The following is a 19594-nucleotide window of genomic DNA, read 5'->3' as shown; positions in this document are numbered from 1 at the left end:
ACCCCGAGGTAATGAAGAAATATGAACAAGTTAGGGTATTTTTGAAAAACAAAGTGCCTCCCAAAGAAACAGATTGGGTAAAAATAGATCGAACAAATCAGGAAGTGAAAGAATCAGTTCATGCTTATTACGAAAGACTAATACCGGCAGCAGGCTCTCCAGGTCTAGTGGTACCATTGGATAGAGCGGTGCTGCCTTCCTGAGCGGTTGCCAGGTAGAGGTGAAATCCTGTACCCAGCCTTTGCGGGTATCAGCAGTTATTGATAGAGGCCTATGACAGTGCTCTGGCCCCATATCCTTTTCAGTTTCTTTTTCACTTCATTATTGGCAGTAGCGTTTTTTCGCAAGGTCCTGACGAAAGCCCGATCCAGTTTGGGTCTTCTAGGGCTGAAACATGTTGACCACCTAAACTCACACCATAGTGGTTTCAAATCCATACCGCAGGTGCACTGCTTCTTTTTTAGTTTTCAAAAAGAGTATTTATTAAGAAGCATACAGGTGTCCATAAAAAATACATAACATTTGCCTCATATCAGCATATCCATATAAACATATTCTGAAATACATAAACTAAGCAGTGAATAATAATAAATGAGAAATTCATAATATACATAAAATCTGAGTATCATTTACATATAAAAAGGAAAGAAAAGGAATGGAACAATTTGGGGATCAAGGGGGTTTGAGAACCTCTTGTTGTGACGGTTGCAACTGGGAAAACCGTTTAGCATTTCTATCAAGAAACTGTGTAACAGGGGACCATAACGCCAGACGCTTTGGTGCCAAATGTGCGTGATAAACAAAAGCCCTACCCAACCTGTGGTTATGGCATACAGCATACCACCATGCTCTGTAGGAAATTTTTGTAGAATCTTTCCAATTAACAGTAATTTGTTGAAAAGCAACTGCAATTAAAAAATCAATGATCTTAACCTTGGACAATACATTTTCCCAGACAGGGGAGAGACTGCCGAGAAAGATGTTAGTGAAGGAAAAAGAACATGCAGTACCAAAAATGAGATTAATTTGAGTCCAAACTTGCTTCCAAAAATCACATACATGTGTGCAAGAGAATAGCATGTGGAACAGATCAGCATTTGGGGAAGAGCACGTCCAACATGCATCCGGTACATCTGAAAAGCGTTTATTTAAAGCCTGCGGTGTTAGTAAGAGCCTGTTATATATAAAAAACAATGTTTGCGTGATATTGGCAGCCCTAGAGGATTTGTGTATCTTAATCCATAAGCTCTTCCAGGTAGGAGTTTGCCAAGAGGTGTGAAAATCATGTTCCCATGCTTCCTCTGTTTTTGACTTCTGCCTGGTTACGCGAGTGTCCTGCAGGAAACTGTATATGGTAGAAGCTTTAGGAGTACTCTTTAACATGTTGTGAAATTGTAGCAGGGAGTCAGGGTCATTGGAAGAACTGGATGCATCAGGTAAATGGATGTAAGCAGTCATCACAGCTTCCTTTAAAAGGTTATATTTGGTAATGAATGAAGGAGGTAGGTTAAATGATTGGCTAAGCGAGGGAAAAGATAAAAAGTCGGAATGGGAAAATAATTGGTGAACCCATATTAATCCCCTCTGCCTCCAGGACTTCCAATAAAAGGGCATATTGCGAATGAGAAGATTTCTGTTATGCCAAATGGGTGTTTGGAGGAAGGGATCCTTAGCAAGTTGAGTAGGGGGATGCAGTAACTGGAGAAGTTTCAAAGTCAGTTTGATTATGGGAGTCGTAATAGACTGCGGTGGACGCGAAAAGGCAAGGTATTCCTGAAAAGAAAATGGAGATATAGAAAGACGTTCGATTGAGGTCCATAAAGGACAGTCATCCGTGGACTCGAGCAACCAAAAAGCTGCCTGGCGTAAGAGAAATGCTTGGTGGTACGTTCGGAAATCTGGAAAATTAACTCCACCTTTATCTTTGGAGCAAACTAACCGTTGCAATGACATTCTGGGCTTTTTATTATTCCATAAGAAGGAAACTAGTATAGAGTTAATCTTATTAAGTGATTTAACAGGAATCGGAACTGCCATATTGGATATAGTGTATAAGACTATAGGTGACAACATCATTTTTATTGTATCTAAGCGACCCCACCAAGATAAGTAGAGGGGATGCCATCTAGTGGTCAGGTCCGAAAGCTTCTGATTGCACTTGCTCATACACAATGCCACTGTATCTGAAATATTAGGTGTGATATGCAATCCTAGGTACTTAATGTGCTTGGGGCTCCATGTGAAGTTGGAGTCGCTGAAATCAGGTTTGAACGTGTATTTGGTTAGGGGTAAAATCTTGCATTTGTCGTTATTTAACTTATATCCAGAGATGAGTGAGTATGCTTGGACTTCAGCTAGGAATGCAGGAATCGATTCACTTGGTTGAGAAACAAAAAGCAAAATATCATCAGCATAAGCTGCCAATTTAATATGAAAGTTAGACGTTTGAAAGCCATGTAAGCAGGGGTTGTGGTGTAATTTAGAGAGGAAAGGTTCTAAAGCAAGATTAAACAAAAAGGGGGACAGCGGGCATCCTTGACGAACTCCTCTGCCTAAATCAAAGAATGAAGAAATTAAACCATTGGCACATACTGCAGCACGAGGATTAGAATAGAGAAGAGAAACCAAAGAAATAAATTTAGGGCCAAAACCGAACCAGTTAAGAGTATAGAACAGGTAAGTCCACTCAACCCTATCAAACGCCTTCTCCGCATCCAATGTTATTGCTGCTAGGGAGTGCGTTAACCGAGACGATTTAGAGAGGATATTAAAAAGAAGGCGGGTGTTATCAGTGATAAAACGCCCCTTTACGAAGCCAGACTGCTCCTTCCCCAGTAAATTTGGCAAATAAGAATCTAACCTGATAGCCAAAGCTTTTGAAAAAAATTTGTAATCAATGTTAACTAGGGAAATGGGTCTATAATTTTTACAAAATTTAGAATCCTTACCCTCTTTGGGAATGAGACAGATATGCGCCTCAGAAAAGGAACCAGAGGATTTTTTGGAGGAGCAAAAGGACTCTGTCAAAAGGTACAATTTGGGTAAAAGAATCTTGGAAAAATGAAGGTAAAATTCAACGGTAAAGCCGTCCGGGCCAGGCGTTTTGTCTTTTTTAAGGTGTTGAAGTGCATCTGTCAGCTCCTGTTGCGTAACGTCCAACTCCAAAGGGGATAGATCCAGAGAGGAGGGATTTGGTTTTGGGATAGTAGAGAAGAAATGTGAGAGGGAATCAACAGAGGGTTGTGTTTCAGATGAATATAGAGATTGATAAAAACGGGAGAATTCATTTAAGATTTCTTCATCTTTAAATTTTAGATTGGAATTAATATCGTAGACTGAATCAATGTTCAATTTGTTTTGCTTGACTTTTAGGTAATTAGCCAGTATTTTCCCGGCCTTATTTTTGCCACCATAAAACTTTGCACTAGATTTCAACAAGTACAAGGAAGCATCATCTGCCGACTTCTTATTGAACTGCAATTTAGCATTAATAAGAGCAGCCAGACAGTCCTTTGAGTGTGATGTGTAGTAAGAGTGTTCCAACTTTTTGATGTCATGGAGAAGATTCTTGGTATGTAAACGAGCAGACCTTTGTTGCTTAGCAACAAAACGGATAATAAAGTCCCTTGCCGATGCCTTATAAGCATCTCATATTGTTGAGAACGGTAGGCAATCAGTTTGATTGAGCTGAAAATATACATTAGAAAAAGAAGTGAAAGAAGCAGTGAAATCTGGGTTTAAGAGGAGCGCATTGTTAAAACACCATCTTCTAGGGGTTAGGGATTTGGGTATGATATCAATACCAATCAAAACGGGAGCATGGTCTGAAAGTAAAATAGGGCCTATCTCTACGTGAGTAAGTGTTTGCGATATGTTATGGGACACAAAAATATAGTCAATCCTAGATTGGGTGTTATGAGTAGGTGAATAAAAAGTCTATTCTCTGAGGGCAGGGTTACACAAATGCCACGCATCTAGAAGTTTGTGTTGGTTAATGGCATGAACAAAGGATTTGTGCTGTTTGGTAGGGACAAAAGGGAATTTGGAGTTTCTGTCAATGAATGTGCAGTCACCTGCCAATATAAAATTGTCTTCCATAGCGTGTGCAATCTGTTTAGCTAATGTAGACCAAAAGGAGGACTCACCCGAAGTAGGGGCATACACATTAAGAAGAGATACTGGTACTCCTTTTAACAACAATTTGACAAGCAACCATCTGCCCTCCCCATCAGATTCTTGCGATACAAACGAGATTGGAAGTGACTTGCGACATAATATTGTTACACCATTCCGCTTCCCATCACCCGGAGATGAGAAAACGTCCCCCACCCACCCTCTTTTTAGTTTTGATGACTCGATGTCCGTTAAATGAGTCTCTTGTAGAAACATCAAGTCAGCATTCAATTTGGCTAAATGGGTGAGAACTCTTTGCCTTTTGATGGGCGAGTTCATACCCCTAACGTTCCATGAAGTAAATCTCAATGACATAAGTAATTTAACAGATAATGATCCAAACCTGTAAAACGCACACCCATTCTATAAATACATTAATGTATGTGAATGAATGAGAATAGAGAAAATTGGAGAGGAAAATGAGACTCAGATAAGAGATAAAAAGGAGAATCAAATAGTATGGATGTTGAGGAAAAGAGGAAAATCTGGAAAAAATAGAAAAGATTATTTGTAAGGGAAAGGTAAGGAAAACATAAACTGGAAAGAATAGAAAATAGGAAAGTGAACGAAGATAAGTAGGACAGAGAGTAAGAGTTGATAAGAATTAAAGGGACACCTGAAGCGAAAATAAAGGAAAATAGAAGTACTGAACAAAAGACAAAAGACAAAACAAAAGACATACCTACAGTTAGGGAATGAGAAGATGGGGAAAGGTGGAGCAGCGTGAAACAGACGGGCCATCCGGTGAAGCTCAAACCGGAACCATGGGGAAACACGCCATAACATAAACATGACTGTGGAAAAAGCATGAAAGATAAAAAATCAGTTAGCCATCTCTAAGCGAACAATATACGTAATTATGTAAGTAAATAACAACAACATAGCTCCTGCAATTAACGGGAGAAAAAACAGGGTAAATAAGAGAGAGCAGTCTTAACAAGAAATTTCAACCAATCAAGTTCCATGAGAGGAAGAGGGTCTCGAAGAATCCATTAAGTCTATCTTGTGTGCATTGATGAAACTCTGCAGACGCACTGGATCCTCGTAGGAAGTGGTTTTGTTATTGTAGGTGACTTTGAACAGACATGGGTGGTACAGACCATACCTAGCGCCCATGGATCGAAGAACCGGTCTCATGTCTAGAAAGGCCTTGCGTCGTGACGCCGTAGCTCTGGAATAATCTTGCGCAAAAAATAGTGTAGCTCCTGACCAGGTAATCTGCTGACGAGCTTTGGCAGCAGCTAGAACTTTTAACAAGTCAGTGTACTCCAAGAAATAGAGAATAACACCCCTCGGTTTCTGTGAGGATGCTGTTGCAGAAGCGACCCGCCCCAGCCTGTGGGCACGTTGTATGTTCAGCATGGTATCTTCTGGCACATGGAGAACCTTCGGGAGAAAGGACTTGAAGAAGGTGACAGGATATGTACCTTCAATTCCCTCTGCTAGATTATAAATGCGCAGGTTGTTCCTTCTATTCCGGTTTTCAAGGTCCTCAACATGTTTATGTAACGTGGATACCTGGGATTGTAAGGACGTAACACATTTGGTAGTGTCCTGAAAAGAAGAGACATTCTGTTCCACTGTTGTAAGCCTGGCATCCACTTGTGACCAATTATCCGAAAGAATTTGTAGTTTGGTATTGGTTTCCTCCATAAACGGCCTGAGGGCTCGTATTTCTTGCAACAACAGTTCCATGGAGACCGGAGAATCCGATTTAGGTGGTGACGGGGGGTCTTTCTTTTGACGCTTCATATTAACCTTACCGACGGCGGATTGTGCAGGTTCCATACTTGCGTGACACAAATCAGGTGCCAGGAGACCTGAAGCAGTTAACTGAGAAAGCTCTGAGAAAACTTTTGAATTTTTAATGAAGATGCGTTTAGGTTTCGAAGCAGCATAGGAGGTCCCTTTAGTGCGTCCCATAAATTTGCGTTGTCAAAATGCAAGACACAGACCCAGACCTCGGAAAAAAAGTAGGAAGCGCTAGATGAGCAGTGAGAATAGAAATGAATAAATATATGAAGGAAAAGTAGACAAAGATAAGCAATAGGACCTAGTTTTGAACTTGAGACTGTTTAGTCACCAACGCAGGACGGTAGCTGGAGAGCCTGAGAAGACTGTGTGAGGCAGTCAATACATGAGGAGAGAAGGACCCCCCTGCATGGGGAAATAAATATTAAGTTGCACAGTCACTAGCAAATAGACATATGCTGACCTCTCAACATAGATTAAACGACCGTTGAGACTAGCAGGATTTTCCTTGGCAATTCAGGAGCATTCGCTGAAAAGATAGTAGGCAGGGCAAAATGGCGGCTGCATCCTAGTCACCACAGACATCCAGAAATGGTAAGATAAAAATTAGGTTGCTGCACCACCATATGCCACCACAGGGGGTCAAAATAGCTGAACTGAACTTCAAAGGAGTAAAGAGAATGAAAAAAGTCCATTGCGTTTATAAATGGGAGTCCTGTCAGCCACGGCAGGAAAAAACGAAAAAAAACAAAATGGCGGCCGGCATAGCGTGATTTCGCCGATGCGCTCAAACTGCCAATAAAGATGTGAAGATTACCGGGAGGACATTCTACTTGTGCAGCATCCTTGTAGGCATCAGTTCTTCCGCGTATTCCTCCACAAATGAGGCACAATAGGGAGAAATGGGCGCTGCTTCCCCGCTTCGGTCCGGGAGCCTCACCACGGCGCTGCCATCTTCGCTGGGCTCCAAGGCACACCCCCCGTGCACTTTTTTAACCCTGACAGTAGGCATCTTTTGATTAAAGCATGGTTTTGATGCCTCCTAGCCAGTTTTAATTATCACTTCTTTTCACATATTCACCACTTTTCATTATTTGCGCTGCATCCTTGCTCATAAATTTTTGCTCATCATATGTGGATTTAGTCAGTCCTCAAAACTATAAACAGAACATCCCTGAGCTCCTCCCTCTCAGTGAGGGGGTTGTAGCCCCCAAAGGAACTAGGGTTTTCCTTTGGGAGGAGAGTCCCTATGATGAAGCAGGTCACCATTGGTGAGTGAGGGATTACGTCCTAAAAGGGATCTGCCCTAAGGAACACTCTGATTAGTAATTTTTACCGAATAGGTCGACTACTATCGCACTGGTTTAGGTTATAACTTGGAGGTAGTACGCAGACCCTAGGATTTCTGTGTTTGTTAACAGTTGCTTGGGGATATAATCCTTAGTGGTCTTTCAATCTATTCCCTTGGACTCTCTCCTTCAAACTGTCTTGTTTGTCAGTGTGAGGTGAGTGGCCAACAGCAGCAACAGCAGAAGGCTGTTAATCCACAGAATCAGGTGCCAAAACCACCATTACCGCAAAGCAGAAACACCCAGAAATATAGTAAAGAAGTGGGATTCTACAATGAAGAACAGGTAAACAAACCGCAACGCGCAAGCGCTGTTTCACAATATTGGCTGCGAAATGACGAAAGTGATACAGAGGAGAATAATTGACGGTGCCGAAGGGAGGAAGAGGAGTGCGTGCTTGGCGCAACTCTAGAAATAGATCAGACAGGACCATTTGTGGATGGGAAAGTTAATGATGAAAACATTACTTTTCTAGTAGACACTGGAGCTCCACGATCAACTGTCAGGTCAGCAGATGTAAAGAATCTTCCTCTTTCGGATGAAACAATCCAAGTAGTTGGTGTGTCAAACACACAGATTAGGAGGACATACCTTACAGAACCCGTAAAGGTCAAAATAAGGAAATTTACAGACATGCATCGTTTTGTGGTGTGTGACACCAGTCCTGTGAATTTGCTAGGAAGGGATCTTTTGTGCAAGATGAATTGCACTTTAATCTGTACCCCAGATGGTATAGCATTTGAGACACCAGATGAGGATGTATTGTATAAAATGACAATAGCTAATCAAGAGAATGAAGTTACAGGAACTTATGCAGTATTCAACCCTGATGAATTACCTCAAAGAATAGAAGCAGTCTGTGAAAGCAGGAGTCTGGGATTTTACTGGAGAAGATGTAGGCCTTATGAGAAATATAGATCCAGTAAAAATAACATTAAAAGAAGGAGTAGTTTATGCAAACATTCCACAATACAGACTGACACCTGAAATAATTGAAGGAGTAACACCTTTAATTGAGAAAATGATTCAACAAGAAGTTTTGAGGGAAATAATGAGCAGTCCATGTAATTCACCTATCATGGGACTGAAGAAGCCTAATGGAAAGTTCAGAATAGTGAAAGGATTTGAGAAAGATTAACAAAATTGTTGTGTCATGTTGTCCCATTGTACCAAATCCATAAGTGATTTTGTATCAGATTCCCCATGATGCAGAATGGTACACAGTAATTTATTTGTGTCATGCTTTCTTTTCCATTCCGTTGCATCATGACAGCCAGCCGATTTTTGCATTTCGGTTTGGAGAGCGTATTTTGGCATGGAGCCGAATCCCACAGGGGTACACAGAGAGCCCCTCAATATTTAATCAGTTGCTGAAGATTTCGGTTGGGGCCCCCAGGTGACCAAATCTGCCCTAAAGTTGACACAGGTAGCTGGTGGCATTAGCAAGTTTCACAGGAAAACGCAATTTAAACCAGTTTCTCCAGCCCTCGAAATGTATAGGGTTCAAGCAAGACCTACCGCTACATACGGTGCAGAACTCTGGGGCCACACTCGTGTATTACCCCTATCAAAGGCTGAACACACATTTGTTAGAAACTTGCTAGGGCTCCCCCAGAGTACACCTCTCGTCCCCTTGAGGTTAGATCTAGACCTGGAACCCATTTCTGATTTTCTGTCAAACCGACCCCTCCTATATTGGAGAAGGTTATGGACAGTGCCCGAGCTTAATGACTATAGAGCAGAATTCGTGGCTACTTGGGATCAATTGAAGGCCAAAAATATACCCTGGCTATCTCACCTTAAAGCATTAATATACCAGATAGGCCTGCCCCAACTCTGGGACTCTCCATGGGTGAGCTGTTTAGCGGTACAGAAGAAGGAGTTGCTAGTCCTACTAAAGCAGCACAAGCTAACTTTGCTATACCGCTCACAGACTATGGGTAGGCTGACCGCAGAATTCTTGCAAGTTAAGATGACACCCAGTAGGGAGGAATTCTTAGACCAAATTCAGCCCCCGATTGCCAAAAAGTTATATACTCAGCTAAGGCATGGTTGCCTTCCAATCGGGGACTTTACCTGCAAATGGTCAGGAAGAAGTGAGGGGCTTTGTCCGGCTTGTAACGCAACCAAAGAAGATTTAGTTCATATCCTATTCTTCTGCCCTGCCTATAAAGAAATTCGTAGATCATGGCTTGTGCCACTATGTAGAAATCTAGGCTTAAAACAATGCGCACAAGCATGCAGAATATTGCGTTATGACACTTCGCCCCCTATCGTATTTACTGTTTCCCGTTTTTTGCATAGCATGTGGCGTAGGAGGTCCACTTTTATTAACTAAACTATTAATGTGCAAATCTCAACTTTGATAACTTCTGTTTAATAACTTTTTACTTCTATGTATAAATATTTATGTTTTATTTTGTATGTACATATTTTACCTGTGCTTTTATGGTCATCGACCGAAATAAAGCTATCAAAGTGAAGTGAGTTGCTGAAGAAATCTCTGGAGAGCCTAGCAATGCCTGAAAATTCAGTTTTGGTCCAGTACATCGATGACTTACTTGTGGCATCGAAAACGCATGAAGCTTGTGAAACAGACACAATAGCTTTGCTGAATCATTTGGCGGATGGAGGACTAAAAGTATCTCCGACAAAATTGCAATTCTGCAAGAAGGAAGTACAATACCTAGGACATAACATTGAAAAAGGGCTGAGAAAAGTGACAATAGATAGAATCAGAATTATCAAAGGAATGAGAGCCCCTATGACACAAAGGGAAGTGAGAATGTTCCTAGGGATGGTTGGCTACTGTCGTCAGTGGATAAGTAACTTTTCCCTGATTGCCAAACCATTGGTAAAGTTGACAAAAAGTGAGGTTAAAGACCCCCTTGAATTGAACAAAGAAGAATTGGCAGCATTTAGACAATTAAAGGACAGCCTTTGTGAAGCCCAAGCTCTGGGTATGCCAGACTATGAGAAAGAGTTCGAGTTGTACTGCAGTGAGAGAAACGGATGTGCACTCTCAGTATTAATACAGAAACATGGAAGATTGAGGAGACCAGTTGCATATTTCTCGTCAATGCTAGATCCAGTAGCTATAGGTTTGCCAGGATGTCTGAAAGCAGTAGCTGCTACATGCCGAAGCCTAGAGCAAAGTGAAGGAATTGTGATGGGATATCCAGTAAGAGTGTTTGTACCTCATGATGTGGCGATCCTTTTAACAAGGAGCCGAACACAGTTCATGTCACATAGTCGGCTGACTAAGTATGAGAAAGTCATTCTAGGTGCAACCAACGTGAGTCTGGAGAGGTGTGTGAATGTGAATCCAGCCACACTATTGCCAGATGCAGAGAGAGTGGAGGTAAGAGATGACGTTGATCATGATTGCTTGGATGTGCTTGATTTTTGCACGAAACCCAGACCAGGCATAAGAGATTTACCATTGCCAGAAAGTTATTATGTGATGTTTGTGGATGGATCTTGTTTGAGAACGGATGAGGGATTGTTGAGTGCAGCATATGCAATATGCACAGTTGCAGCTGTCATAGAAGCATCACACTTGAAAGGAGTTAAATTCGCTCAAGTAGCAGAATTAGTGGCATTGACAAAGGCATGCAAGATTGGGAAGAATGTGAGAGTGACTGTGATAACAGACAGCCAGTATGGCTTTGGAGTTGTCCACGACTTTGGCCAACTTTGGCTACAGAGAGGTTTCCTGACCTCCAGTGGAACTCCTATAAAGAATGCAGAAGTGGTTGGAAAATTGCTTGAAGCGATACAGCTGCCTAAAGAACTGGCTGTTGTAAAATGTGCTGCTCATAGTCAAGGTAGTGTTTACATCACTACAGGGAATCGATACGCAAATGACATGGCCCAGTATTGTGCACGAAATCAGTATTCGATCAATCGGGCAAAGGAAAGGGAAATGTCTTCTTGCTCCTTAATTTTTACTAACGTTGTGGGAACATGGGAAGAAGTGAGGCAGTTGCAGGATGAAGCAGGAGATGAAGAAATGAAACAGTGGGTAAAATCAGGTTGCGCACCAAGGGAGAAAGGTCATGTGTGTGTCTATCGGGATGGAAGACCATTAATGCCTGATAGCATGATGTCAACCATGGCACGGATGTATCATGGCCAAGGACACATAGGGAGAGATGCCATGATAAGGGCCTTTAAGCAGACCTGGTACAATGCAAAATTCAGGTTGATAGCAGAGAGTCTCTGTCAAAGATGCCTGATATGTCAGCAGTACAATCCTGGGAGGAAAACAGTAGTGAGCCTAGGCACAATAGGCCGAGAGGGAGGGCCCTTCACCAGAATGCAAATAGATTTCATTGAAATGCCCCTTTGTAACAGGTTGAGGTATGTTTTGGTGATAGTCTGTCTGTTCTCCAGGTGGGTGGAGGCTTTCCCAACAAGAAGAAATGATGGAATAACAGTGGCTAAGCTATTGTTACAAGAATTCATCCCAAGGTTTGGGTTCCCAGTGACCATTGAATCAGACAGAGGAGGACACTTTTACAATGAAATCATGAGATCGATCTGTGAAGCATTAAGTGTACAACAAAAACTACATTGTGCCTATCGACCAGAGGCTTCTGGTGTGGTTGAACAAATGAATGGCACAATCAAAAACAGAATAGGGAAAATGTGTTTAGCCACAGGAATGAAATGGCCTGATGTCTTGCCTCTAGTCCTGATGACAATTAGATCCACTCCAGACAGAACCACAGGGTTGAGTCCCCACGAAATTATCATGGGACGCGCCATGAGACACGTGTTTGTTCCAGTCAACAAGTTAATGACTATAACTGATGACATGGTTTTTGATTACTGTTAAGGCCTAACTGATGCAGTTCATTCTGTGTTTCACCAGGTTGGAGCGGATGCCACTACCCTTGAAAGAAACCAGCCCATGACCTGAGCCCAGGGGACTGGGTGAGAATAAAAGTCCACAGAAGAAGAAATTGCTTGGTTCCAAGGTGGGGAAGGCCAAGGCAAGTTGTCCTAACCACAACAACTGCTGTGAAGTGTGCTGGACTGAAAAATTGGATACATGCAAGTCACACTTTGAGAGTTCCAAATCCAGCAGACAGCATTGGAAAATAATATTTTGATGATTCAGAATCGAGTGCTGATTCAGACAACGAGAATTCAAAGACAAGAGAAAATCCCGAAAGGGGGGAGAAAGAGCAAAGACTAGCTCCAATCCCACGAGGAGAAATCCTGAGGAAAAGACTGCAGATTTCAGATACAAGTTCAGATTCTGGAGACGAGCAAGAAATACCAAAAACCAGTAGCGAACACAAAAAGAAGAAGAGAAAAGAAAAGAACATTCCAACAGAGGTGACATTCACACCAGATGAAAGAGTAGGAGAAGTTCCACCTGAGAAAATTCTTGAAGAGGAAGAAGGGACAGAAATAGAGAGAGAGGGACAGATTTCTGCGGAAAACCCCCGAGGAGGTGTAGGGACATCCAACACTGAGTTAGGTGAAGGGACAAGTAGCAAGCAGGAAGAATGCGTGTCGGAGACCCGAGGAGGGACAGAAGTAGGGCAAACACAAGAGGTGGAAAAGGAAACTGTTAGAAAGGAAAAGCCAATTGAGACAGAATCTGAAGACAGTGAAAATGAAATACCAGAGGGTCGAGTTCTGAGAAAGAGAACTTGGATCGAGGAGAGAAACATTAAAGAAGGCAAACTAAGAAGAAATGCTAAAGGAGACCTTTGGCCAAATAAGATAAAGAGACTGAGATATCGATTGACACGAGTTAAACCCTCAAAAGCTGAACAAGTGAACGAAGTGACAAGTCAGCACAAAGCAAAAGAGGGAGAGACAGAGGTGTCCGAGGAAAACAAACGATCCTGAAAACCAAACCAGAAGTATAAGTCACCTGAATGGACGTATGTGGCACTGCCTGAACAAGGAGAAGAGGTAGATAGCCAAGGAAGTCCAGAGGAGACTTTGCTGAAAGTGGTAGAGGAAGAAGAAACAGCAGAAATCCTGAGAGTTATCTTATACGATATTGGAGAAGAAGCGGAAATTGAGGAATTTCTGTATTTGGATGACGAGAAGGAAGTGAAAAATGATGAAATGCCAAACTGAGTAATTCCAAAAAAAGGTCTTTGTAGAAAATATAAAGAATTGAATAAGAAATAATCGAAGGACTGGGATAACCTGATAAGTGCTTAGTGCTTTCAGGTGAAAGAACAAGGAGTGGAGTAGAAGAGGCTAAATCAAAAGACACGGTCAATTTAACAAAATGGCTAACATAGATGATAACAAGAGTAGATGCACCTTTATGAAGAGATGTGTAAAATGTGTTGTTGTTGTACAGGATTATTAATGCCTCTTTGGAGCGTACTTGCTCTACTGATCTCTTTCAAAGTAACTTTAGATACACTAGAAGGGCATACTGAGAATATGACTAACATAGGGAAGAGTTCACAAAAGGTAGTTACAATTAAAAGAAGCACTGAACATATACACATGGATAGGTCTATTACTGATTTTTCTAGCAATGTGTTTTCAAAATTATTATATGAATACATGAAGACAATGGATGTAAGGGATTGCTACGTATGTATGCAGTTACCTGCCTCTGTTTCAGAAGGAGTGACTTATCATCACCTCCCTGCAACTTATGGAATAACATGTAGTGTTTTAACAAGTATATTTTATCAAGTAGGGAAATTAGAATATAATTTGTCAAATATAGATAACATTCTTCGACAATTGCCCATGAATAACGAATTGAATCCTGCTAAAACTGCTAATGTATTAGGTGAGATTTTTATAGAAATTAAGGAACTAACATTAGAATATATTTTTAGAAACAATTTAACTTGCAGTTTGAAGAAAGAAGAGAAAACATTTTTAGATATAGTTGAGGAAAGGAGATTAAGAATGCATAAAAAAGCAGAAGGACATGAAATGAGGAAAACTGTTTGGGACATAGACGAAGAAAAGGAGCTGAAAAATGAAGCTAGTCCAACAATAGCTATAGATACACCACAGAAAGGCAAATTATGTATTATGAGGGAAAGATCCCAATATGATTATTATTATATAGGGACTAGTGAGTGCCATGATACATATTTTATTGCATCCGGATGGGGATTTAGAGGCGGAAATGATCCAGTCTTTCCTGGATTGTACTACATTTGTGGGAACAAGGCTTATTACAGGTTGCCCGACCATTGGTATGGCACATGTTATGTTGGCCTGGTCTTTCCAAAGATTTTTCACATGGATAGAGTAGAAAATAATGGAAAAAATAACATATTAATGCGTAGTAGAAGAGAAACTTGGTTAGAAATTGTAGGTGACATTTTTGGAGCCTTGATATCAGCAGTGGGAATATCTCTGAATGCAAATAATATTCGGAAACTGTCGACAATAGTGGATCGCTTGTCAACAAGCACTGCTGGAGGATTTCTTTTGGTAAACACTGAAATGGTTGCTATGCGTGCTATGATAATGCAAAATCGACTTGCCCTTGATATTTTATTGGCAAAAGAGGGTGGAGTCTGTGGAATGCTGAAAGTTTAACATTGTTGCACTTACATTCCTGATGAAAGCAAAGATCAAAAAGTTTATATCAAAAATATTACAGAATTGCATGATGAAATAGTACCATTGGAGGTTGAAAGTATCTGGACTAAAATTAGTAATAAAATGGCTGCTATTAAGAATTTCTTAGGTAAATTAGGTAGTACTATATTAGGGAAAATATTATTTCCATTAACGTGTGTAATTTTTATATTATTAATACTTAGACTAGGATGCATGTTTTGCAGACATAGAAGAAATAAAAAGAAAATTAGGCGGGAAAATATCAAAAAGAAGGAAAAGAAACGAGAAAGAGATTTTAAAGAAATAGAATTGGAAGAATGGAAGGAGAGTATGTATGACAAAGCAAAAAGAGAAGATGAAGGGGAAACAGAATTATAATTGAGCAAGAAAACATTTGAATTTCCATAAAAGGGGAAGATAAAATGAATTCATGGGTTTTGTTTTTATGGTGATAAAATCACCAAGGTGGGATTGATGGAGCGGGTAATATGTTTTCTTTTTATGTACCCAATCCATTTATGTATGTTTGTATTAAATCAATTAATAATTAATTATAATAATTAATGGTTTGCTGTACGGTGACTAATGAACCTTATTAACAGAAAGAATACACGTGGGAATGCTTTGCATGGCTAGAATAATTTGTGAACTAAGTTTGTATGCATATTAATATGATAAACGTTGCTTATGTGATGTTATTGTGATTTATGCTTAAATAAACGAGTACTAATGGCTTTGAACGGTGCAAATGGCTAGATAAATACACACACATAGGGGTATTTGTAAGGGAATAACACTGTTTAAAACATTTCAATGTATTAATTACGTTTTTGTGTTTCTTTGCTTAAGTTGACCATTTGGGCCTGCCATTAAATGGCTACCGACTGATTTCGACTACATAGAATGACATCCGTGGATGGAACAAGGAGAAGTGCGCCTGCGTAAACTTCAGCAGCCATACCCTCTCGGTGACCTGTCACAACTGTACCCAGCAAGGCCACCCCGGGCGAAGCGCCAGTTCCCCTGGATGTCCAACAAAGATACATTAGACTTATAAAATTGACAATAGACATTTGCATTGAAACTTTTCCCACATGGGAACTACATCGAATGTTTCCTGATGAACCAAGATGTGTTCCAATGGACCAATGAGAACCCCTCAAACTTGTTTTGATACTTTTTGTAAATGAAAATTAGTATAAATAGTGGTAGACTAGAGAGGTAAGGCGCCTGAGCTCAACGATACGGAGAGAAGAGGACGTCATTGCCGGTATCCTGATGTTATGCTGACGGAGAGGACGGTGACTCTGCATGATAGAACAGAACTTTGACGATTTGACTGAGAACCAGATTCTGACTTAGAAAACGACAATTAGCCAGAATAGGTAAATATAACAAAAGATGATAATTGAATTATAAGGATTGAACCTGCAACTTTGAATTAGATAAAGAAAACCTTAATTGAGTCAATGTGTTGAGTGGTTATTTTCCTTGAAATGTATTTCAAATAATTTAGAGTATAAAGGCGTCATTGAACTAAATCCAACTAAATGATTTATCGACCTATTTCTTGATGGGAAGAGACGCTAGGGTTTGATACAGAGAAAGTGATAAATTCCCATCAAGGAAGCAGTGTGGTTCGGAACCAATGTTCCCTTCTGAGTAGGTACGGATAGATTGATAGAATGAATGTTGGTGTTATGGGCCCCACCAGCGTATGATGTGTGTGTGTGTGTGTGTGTGACTGAGGAATCATTCTGTCCGTGGTAATAGGGGGAAATTGAGGAACCTGAACTGCACCATGGGCACCTTCAACCTCTCGGTCCCGGTGCCAATGCACGATTGAAAGATACACCTGACACCCACAGCACATTCGCTATCTCCATTTGAGATGGCGGCCATGCCATGGACCGCCGTTCCATTTCGCTCCACACAATGAATAGCTATTCCCTCTGAGCAAGTGTCGGAAAGTGAGGGGATGTGGCTTAACGGCTAGAGCGACCAATCTCGAAGCTGGGGAATGGGGTTCGAATCTGGCGGAAGGCTCAAACATCCTATAATTCTGGGAAAATCAATTAATCTCCCCGTACCTAAAATGAATGTGTCGGTCTGTAATGCAACTGGTGCTCATGTATAGTGCTTGGATACCTGCCGGTGGAGTGATGCTTTATAAAACTGCAAAAACAAAAAAGGTGTGTGTCAGCAAGCTCAAGAAACAGTGGCCTTATGGTCAAAATGTATTTTATCATAATGTAGTTCCGTTTCTATGGCACATCACACCCTTGACAAGCCTTCTTCTGGTAGCATGCTACACTGTGCTGTAAGAGCTAATTTAGGACCAAATATTTTTACAAATGATCCCCTTGCTAGCAATTTACCTTATAGATTGTTGAAACCTTGGCTCCCGAGAAGTTAATGTGGTGCCCATAATCTCTGTGGTGGTTTAAGAGTGCCATACACTGCAGGGCCTGTGTGGGAAGCGAGTTTTTGTTGTGCTAGAGTTGTGCTTAGGCTTGTGACTGGAGGAACAGGTGTGAGAGACAGAAAGGTTGCATTCTATTTTACTATATTGTTGATTCTGTCTGATCATGCCTGACAATGCCAAGCTCTGAGATATTGGGATATTTCAAATAAATGATAATTCGATCACCATACCTGTTAACCTTTTGACTGAAAAATATGAGTGAAGTCAGGCATGAAATGAGGGTGCTCCCATTAAGGCGAATGCAAAATGAACACTATTTGGAGAGTGATGTAGGTTTCAAAGATGGATGCCCCCGATGAAATCTATGGGGGTATTTTATTGACAGCAGGTGAATGCGGGGGATATCTGCCAAATGTGGGTGATTTGACTGGTATTCATCACTGATATTCCTGAGCACTTTGCTTCTGCCTAAGTCTCAGAGAAGAGGCATGAGAGGTTTGATTCAATGGTACTGTGACTAGCTACAGACACACAAGTTCATATCCCCAAAGTGAACAGGGCAGACACAAATTCACACCTACCCCATGGTTCGTGCATTAGTTTGAAACAGCTGCTACATATTTCAGTTTGCTGGTGGCACCTGTCCCCATTTCAAAATGGGGACAGAGATCCCCCTGCATGCAGTGGCGGGTGCCATGTCCCGAGGGGGCGCGTTTGCAGAGTGGTGCAGGGAGGGGGCGGGGCCTCCTGCAAGTTGCCAGTTTTTTTTTCTTTCTTTTATGGGAGGGGGGCTGCGTGGCCCCCGTTCCCTGGGCCACTTTTGGCCCCGGGGACCCCATCCCCTGGGGCAGGGCAGCCTTGTTTTTTTTTTATTTGGGGGAGGGGGACCGTGTGGCTCCCAATCCAGAGGCCAAATATGGCCTTTCTGAGTTTTGTTTTTCTTCTATTTATAGGGAAGTGGGGTCGTGTGGCCCCCCTCCCGGGCCACTTCTGGCCCCGGGGATCCCTACCCACAGGGCTTGGCCACTCAGTTGGGGACCGTGGGGGGAGCCCCAATGCCCCCACAGTGCCGCCCGCTCCCCGCCTCCTGCGGGAGCCGGTATTGCTTTTGCAAAAGGGGAGCTGCTGACATGCAGCTCCCATTATGCAAAAGCAATTCTGCTTCGGTTTTTGGAAGCACCTGCTCCCGCCGCTGTCAGATTTGCCCTGTCATAGCAAACAGCAATGTCCCGGGGGTGGCCACCCCGGAACATTGCAGGAGCATGCCCTGGTGGGTGGCAGTTCCCAGGGCCAACAAGGGCTCCAGGAGGGAGGCCATGCAGCCCCCCTCCCTACGTTTTTTTTTACACGAGACCCATACCTCCTTTTATGGAGGGGGTCATTTAAGGTGCAGGTTTAAGTGATTGTGTCCAGAATCACCGAATGGTTAGCTTAGGCTGGGATATTCTATAGAGACATGCTGCATTCTTATTTGTTGTACATGAAATTCTAATTTTTAGGTCTGGAATTAGCCACAAACCTTTTGATTTTACTAAAATTCCACACTTACAGGGGCTTTAAGCCAGCTCTCCTCGTGCATTGGACTATTGTTGCTTCGTTCACTTTTTTATTTGGCCATTACAGGCATACATCCTGCAGAAATGCTTCAGCCCACTTCACTGTGACAGTTTTCCTCGTTCACAAGGAGCACATCACATACAAAGGGGCATATCAACAACAACCGGCGATAATTCAATTCAATTGATCTTTATTCGGATATATTCAAAAACATCCATAAAAGTACATACAAATTACATCAGACATTCTTATACACAGTCAAATAAGTGCAAATATCAATGTGCAAATAGTGCAAAGATAATTCTAGATCTAACATATCAGAAAGCTCTAGAAGATGCGTCCATTAAAATACATAAAAAGTCATCCCAATGAACAATAAAACAAATCTTAAGAAAACAGCATGTCTAAAGTACATCCAATGTGCAAATATGCAATGTGCAAGTAATGAAACAACCGAATACATTAATGGAAACTGATCTTAAAAACAGCATGTCTAATAGTACACCCAATGTACAAAAATACAATGTGCAAATAATGGACAGGCTGTCAAACCAGATTCATTGAGGTAAATGGACAACCAATGTGCAAAATACAATATGTTGAGTGAGCAGAATAATCAACACACTTCAGGTCGTGTTCATTGAGGCACGGGAACGGACAGCAATTTGAAGAAAGTGATTAACTCTGTAAATTACATCGTCAGTACTTAGCATCCGTAAGACTCTAAAAGCCTCATTAAAATCCGTCAGGGCATTGGCTCTCA

The 19594-nt window shown here is 41.5% G+C and overlaps 1 long non-coding RNA gene across 2 annotated transcripts in view; it reads right to left on the bottom strand.

The window, feature by feature from the left end:
* Positions 1–19594, bottom strand: part of LOC146798375 (uncharacterized) — a 101905-nt gene that overhangs the window by 75103 nt on the left and 7208 nt on the right. Inside the window, exon 3 of one of the 2 annotated variants that reach the window (XR_014969150.1) lies at positions 4856–4967. This is a non-coding gene — a long non-coding RNA (uncharacterized LOC146798375). The remainder of the gene's footprint in view (positions 1–4855; positions 4968–19594) is intronic. The other variant, XR_014969151.1, reaches the window with a different exon arrangement.

The sequence above is a fragment of the Triturus cristatus genome, chromosome 9, assembly GCF_964204655.1.
Source record: "Triturus cristatus chromosome 9, aTriCri1.1, whole genome shotgun sequence".
NCBI lineage: Eukaryota > Metazoa > Chordata > Amphibia > Caudata > Salamandridae > Triturus > Triturus cristatus.
This window is presented reverse-complemented; position numbering and strand designations above follow the sequence as displayed.